We start from the raw sequence: 6,970 nt of genomic DNA, 5'->3' as shown, positions 1-6,970 counted from the left end.
TATGAACGTGTGCCTGACAACCACCTCTGTTCTACCTTAGACTAAGTGAATATCTCTTAGATTCCTTAATCAGAATGACTGTGACGAGCTTCAAACTCCTGAAAGCTGGGCGTTAGTGACAGACGCAAAAGAATCACTGGATTCTATTCCAACCTGATTGAGAACCGACAGATGATTAGCCGTGCTGTGACAGAGCGCGTTGAACATTTTCACTGAGAGGATGGGAGGTAGCCATTGACAACAGTGAAACCCTACATACAGCTTGCCATGGAAGGAGCCTTGCGTGCATGAAGAAGAAGACAGTAGGAAAGCAGAGATTCAAAAGATAGAGCATCTCCAAAACCTCAACCTGTTCTCCATTACTATAAAACAAGTAATTATTTCATGTTCTTTTACTTTTCACAATTAAACCTGAGAATTATTGATATCCTGACTAAGAGTTACAAGATAACCATAGCTTGCTTCAAGCCGACAATCTCCGTGGGATCGACCCTTACTCATGTAAGCTATTACTTGGACGACACAGTGCACTTGCTGGTTAGTTGTGCGGAATTGCAAGAGTGTGATTGCAATTTCGTGCACCAGAAAGCATGGATGCCATTGAGCTTTTTCCCCTTTCTATTTTTTATAGATTCAGAAACCCTACCTCCCTTTATTGTAGAAACCCTGTTTTCTACAGGCTCATTGAGCAAATCAACATTAAAGTATTCAAATATTCATGTAAGAAAAATCCTATAAGGTAAATTACCCTTTTTATCGCTGCGAACACAATCCCACATGTGTTGCACCATGAGATATACAAAAGAGATAGATGCAGAGTTGAGAATAGCAAAAAGTACAAGAGTGTCACAAACCGTAACCCTTTGATAGGAGCCGCTTTGAGGCATAAGAACATGGTTGTTGATGCGGTGAAGCAAAGCTCTCACAGGACCTAGAGCTTTGTGGGTGAGATCAGTTCCTTCAAGTGTAGAAAAATTTTCACACACACGGGTAAGAGATACTTAAAAGGTAATCCCAACATGATTGTCACGTTTTCCTGACATGTAAGCCAGGGCGCCTTCATCTACATACCCCAAGGCTGCGCTTACAGTCTCTCTATTCAAGGTAAGATGCACCGTTTTGACAAAGGAATGCAGAGCACCATCATGTTCGCATAGAACTCTCGAACCATGATGATGTTGGTCTCTTAATAAAAGATTTTTGGGCTTCTCCTTGGTTTTCCTGGCCCAATAGACATAATAATAATTCAGCCACAATGCTTTGAAAGATTTTTGTAGCAAAGGCTGAATATTTTTCTCAACATATTGGACCATGATGTTTTTAGCCCAATAGACAAATCTGCACATTAGCAAATTATTAATCACCCAAATGAAATTAACAACTTAATAATTTTGCAATTAATTATTTTTAACAATGTTTGATCATCATCATATTTTAAAGTTTTCCAAACTCAACAAACATGGTTGAGAGACTCGAAAAAGAGTTGAACAACATCTTTTATGATGCCCAGCATGATTTAGAGGAGTCAAAAGAAATGAAGGAACCTTTGAAAATTCCTAAGGAAGAGGATAAGCCTCCTAAACTCGAGCTCAAGCCATTACCATCATCCTTGAAATATGCATTTCTAGGATATGGGGATACTTATCCTATGATTATAAGCTCTGCCTTAGAACCACAGGAAGAAAAGGCACTAATCCAAGTGCTAAAAACACACAAGACAGCTATTGTGTGGACAATAAATGACCTTAAGGGCATTAGCCCAACCCGATGCATGCACAAGATCCTACTGAAAGATGATGCCAAATGTGGTGCAACCACAAAGGTGACTAAATCCAGCCATGAAGGAAGTTATGCAAAAGAAAGTCACAAAATTATGGGAAGCTGGGATTATTTATCCCATTTCTGACAGCTCCTGGGTGAGCCCTGTTATTCCCAAAAAAGGAGGCATGACAGTGGTTCATAATGAAAAGAATAAACTGATTCTCACAAGAACAGTTACAGGTTGGCGTATGTGTATTGACTACAGGAGGCTCAATAACACCACCAAAAAGGATCATTTTCCTTTACCATTTATAGATCAGATGCTGGAGAGACTGGCGGGTCATGCATTCTACTACTTTTTGGATGGCTATTCAAGATATAATCAAATTACAGTGGACCTTCAAGACCAAGAAAAGACAGCATTCACATACCCATATAACGGGTTTGCTTATAGGAGATTGCCATTTGGCCTGTGCAATGCACCTGTAACCTTTCAGAGGTGTAAGCTCTCCATTTTCTCTGATATGGTGGAGAAATTCCTTGAAGTGTTCATGGACGACTTCTATGTCTTTGGGGATTCATTTGAGTCATGCCTTGACCATCTGGCCCTAGTTCTCAAATGATGCCAAGAAACAAACCTGGTTGTAAACAGAGAAAAATGCCACTTTATGGTGATTGAAGCAATTGTTCTTGAGCATCGGATTTCAAACAAGAGACTAGAAGTGGATCAAGCTAAGGTGGAGATAATTGAGTGATTACTACCACCCACTAATGTAAAGTCAATCAGAAGTTTCTTGGGACATGCAGGGTTCTACAGGAAGCTCATAAAGAATTTTTCCAAAATTGCAAAACTCCTGTGCAACTTACTAGCTACTGACACTCCATTTTTTTTACCAAGAGTGCATGCATGCCTTTAAAACTCTGAAGGCTAAGCTTATCACTGCACCTGTCATCTGTGCACCCAACTGGGACTTACCATTCGAACTCATGTGTGATGCCATTGACCATGCCATTGGCGCAGTTCTGAGGCAGAGACATGACAAGCTTCTGCATATCATTTATTATGCCAGCCATGTTCTAAATGACGCACAGAAGAACTATACTACCACAGAGAAGGAATTGCTTGTAGTGGTTTATGCCATTGATAAGTTCATATCTTATTTAATAGGATCTAAGGTCATTATCTATACTAACCATGCTGCTCTCAAATATCTATTCACCAAGAAGGATTCTAAGCCAAGGCTAATAAGATGGGTGGTACTCCTGTAAGAGTTTGATATAGAAATCAGAGATAGAAAAGGGTTAGAAAATCAAGTGGCTGACCACTTGTCTCGGATTGAACTAGTAGCAGGGGCATCTCTCTCCTCTACTAAGGTATCTGAAACCTTTCTGGATGAGCAACTCTTTGCCATTCGGACAACACCTTGGTTTGCAGATATTGCAAATTACAAGGCTATAAGATTCATTCCCAAGGAATACAGTAGGCAGCAAGCCCAAAAAATCATTCATGATGCAAGATACTACTTGTGGGATGAACCATATCTCTTTAAGAGATGCTCAGATGGGATAATCTGCCACTATGTGTCTAAAGAAGAGGCACAGAAAAGCCTATGGCATTTCCATGGCTCAGATTATAGAGGACACTTTGGAGGTGAGCGAACAGCCATAAAGGTTCTCCAAAGTTGTTTCAATTGGCCCACACTCTTCAAGGATTCCCGAGAGTTTTTCCGTCACTATGATAGTTTCCAAAGGGCTGGCAATCTTCCTCAAGGTCACCACATGCCTTAGTAAGTAATCCTAGAGATTGATTTATTTGATGTATGGGGTATAGACTTCATGGGACCTTTCTTACATTCATACTCAAACACCTATATCCTCGTGGCAGTAGATTATGTGTCTAAATGGGTTGAGGCAGTCACATTACCCACGAATGACACTAGAATAGTGATGAAGTTCCTCTAGAAGAACATCTTCAGTAGGTTTGGTGTCCCTCAAACACTGATTAATGATGGAGGCACTCATTTCTGTAACAAACAGCTTGACTCTATTCTACACCGTTATAGAGTTCACCATAAAGTGGCAACCCCATATCATCCACAGACAAATGGGCAAGGTGAAGTCTCAAATAGAGAAGTAAAGAGAATCCTGGAAAGAACAATGAGCACCTCTAGAAAGGATTGGGCAAGAAAGCTTGATGATGCTCTTCGGGTATACAGAATAGCTTTCAAGACCCCTATAGGAACATCACCATATCAATTGGTGTATGAGAAGGCATGCCACCTGCCAGTGGAACTGGAACACAAGGCCTATTGGGCGACCAAACTCCTAAACCTTGATGCAAAGGCAGTAGGAGAGAAGTAGTTGCTCCAGCTAAATGAGTTGAATGAATTCTGACTTGTTGCATTTGAAAATGTAAAAATTTATAAAGAAAGGGCCAAGAAGTGGCATGACAGAAAGATATCTTCCAGAATCTTTAAACCTGGACAAAAAATTCTACTCTTCAATTCTAGACTGAAGCTCTTCCCTGAGAAGCTCACGTCACGTTGGACAGGACCTTTTCTTATCACTAATGTATCACCTTATGGTCATATAGAACTCCAGGGTAACCACTCTGATTTACTGTTAATGGCCAGAGAGTGAAACACTACTTGGGTGGTGAAATTAAGCAAGAAAGATCCACCCTATTACTAACATGAGCACAGTTAAGTCCAGCTAAATGATAGTAAAGAAACGTTTCTTGGGAGGCAACCCAACGAATAAGAGTATATTATGGTTTTCTGTTTCTTTAATTATTCTCAATTAATTTATTTTTCTTTCAATTTCAAGTATTTTTCATAGTTACTTTGCTTTCTAATATTTATGATCATGTGTACCTCCTATAACAGAGACAATAATGTTTAGAACTAAAAACAGAGCACCTTGGGAAAGCCTCTTGCTGGCGTTAAACGCCAGACAAGAGAGAAGGATGGGCGTTCAACGCCCTAAAGGAGCAGCAAGACTGGCATTGAATGCCAGCCAGGAAGCATTGGCTGGGCATTCAATGCCCTGAAAGGGGAAGAAAGCTGGCATTGAACACCATCCAGGGAGCACTGGTTGGGCGTTCAACACCCAAAGAAGAGTGGCAAACTGGCGTTGAACGCCAGCCAGGGGGTACTGTCTGGGCGTCCAACGCCCAGGAGGAGCACAAGGTTGGCGTTGAACGCCAGAATAGGAGTATTCTGGGCGTTCAACGCCAAACAAAGGTGGGGAGGTTTGACTTTTTCAAAATATATCTTTTTAAATTTTATCTTTTCAATCATATCTTTTAAGACATTAACTTTTAAATTCAATCTCTTTTCCTAAAATCTTTTCAAATCTTCTTCAATTCTTTTTCAAATCTCTTTCAAATTCCAATTGTTTTTCAATTTCTTTTCAAATGTTTCATTAAACTTTTAAATCTTTTTTATACCTTTCATACTTTCTATCTTATCTTTTATATCTATTTCATATCTTTAACGATTCAACAAATTTTAAAACATAACTCTTTTTATCTTTTACCAAAATTTGAACCATATCTTTGTTATCTTTTATTTAATAAAACTTCGAAATCCACCCTACCCCTCCCTATATATACAATTCGCACCACACACTCCCTCATCCACATTGATAAGCGGATAATTTATACGCTTTTTGGCATTGTTTTTAGTATGTTTTTAGTATGTTTTAGTTAGTTTTTATTATATTTTTATTAGTTTTTAGTTAAAATCCACTTTTCTGGACTTTACTATGAGTTTGTGTGTTTTTCTATGATTTCAAGTATTTTCTGGCTGAAATTGAGGGACCTGAGCAAAAATCTGATTTAGAGGCTGAAAAGGACTGCAGATGCTGTTGGATTCTGACCTTTCTGCACTCGAAGTGGATTTTATGGAGCTACAAAAGCCCGATTGGCGCGCTCTTAACGGCGTTGGAAAGTAGACATCCTGGGCTTTCCAGCAAAATATAATAGTTCATACTTTGCCCGAGATTTGATGGCCCAAACCGGCGTTCCAAATCAGCTCAAAACTGCCGGCGTTAAACGCCGGAACTGGCACAAGAATGGGAGTTAAACGCCCAAACTAGTACAAAAGCTGGCGTTTAACTCCAAGAAAAGTCTCTACACGAAAATGCTTCAATGCTCAGCCCAAGCACACACTAAGTGGGCCCGGAAGTGGATTTTTATGTCATTTACTCATCTTTGTAAACCCTAAGGTACTAGTTCTCTATAAATAGGACCTTTTACTATTGTATTTTCATCTTTTGATCATGTTTTTAAGATTGAACCCTCTTTGGGAGGCTGGCCATTCGGCCATGCCTAGACCTTGTTCTTATGTATTTTCAACGGTGGAGTTTCTACACACCATAGATTAAGGTGTGGAGCTCTGTTGTACCTCGAGTATTAATGCAATTACTATTGTTCTTCTATTCAATTCAGCTTATTCTTGTTCTAAGATATCACTTGTTCCTCAACTTGATGAATGTGATGATCCGTGACACTCATCATCATTCTCACCTATGAACGTGTGCCTGACAACCACCTCCGTTCTACCTTAGATTGAGTGGATATCTCTTGTATTCTTTAATCGGAATCTTCGTGGTATAAGCTAGAATTGATGGCGGCATTCAAGAGAATCTGGAAGGTCTAAACCTTGTTTGTGGCATTCTGAGTAGGATTCAAGGATTGAAGGACTGTGACGAGCTTCAAACTCCTGAAGGCTGGGCGTTAGTGACAGACGCAAAAGAATCAATGGATTCTACTCCAACCTGATTGAGAATCGACAGATGATTAGTCGTGCTGTGACAGAGCGCGTTGAACATTTTCACTGAGAGGACGGGACTGTAGCCACTGACAATGGTGATGCCTAACATACAGCTTTCCATGGAAAGGAGTAAGAAGGATTGGATGAAGACAGTAGGAAAGCAGAGAGACGGAAGGGACAAAGCATCTCCATACGCTTATCTGAAATTCTCACCAATAAATTACATAAGTATCTCTATCTTTATTTTATGCTTTATTCATAAATCATCCATAACCATTTGAGTCTACCTGACTGAGATTTCAAGATGACCATAGCTTGCTTCATACCAACAATCTCCGTGGGATCGACCCTTACTCGCGTAAGGTTTATTACTTGGACAACCCAGTGCACTTGCTGGTTAGTTGTGCGAAGTTGTGATAAAGAGTAGATATTAC

The sequence above is a fragment of the Arachis duranensis genome, chromosome 9, assembly GCF_000817695.3.
Source record: "Arachis duranensis cultivar V14167 chromosome 9, aradu.V14167.gnm2.J7QH, whole genome shotgun sequence".
In the NCBI taxonomy this organism is placed as follows: Eukaryota; Viridiplantae; Streptophyta; class Magnoliopsida; order Fabales; family Fabaceae; genus Arachis; species Arachis duranensis.
Note: the sequence above shows the minus strand (reverse complement) of the source record.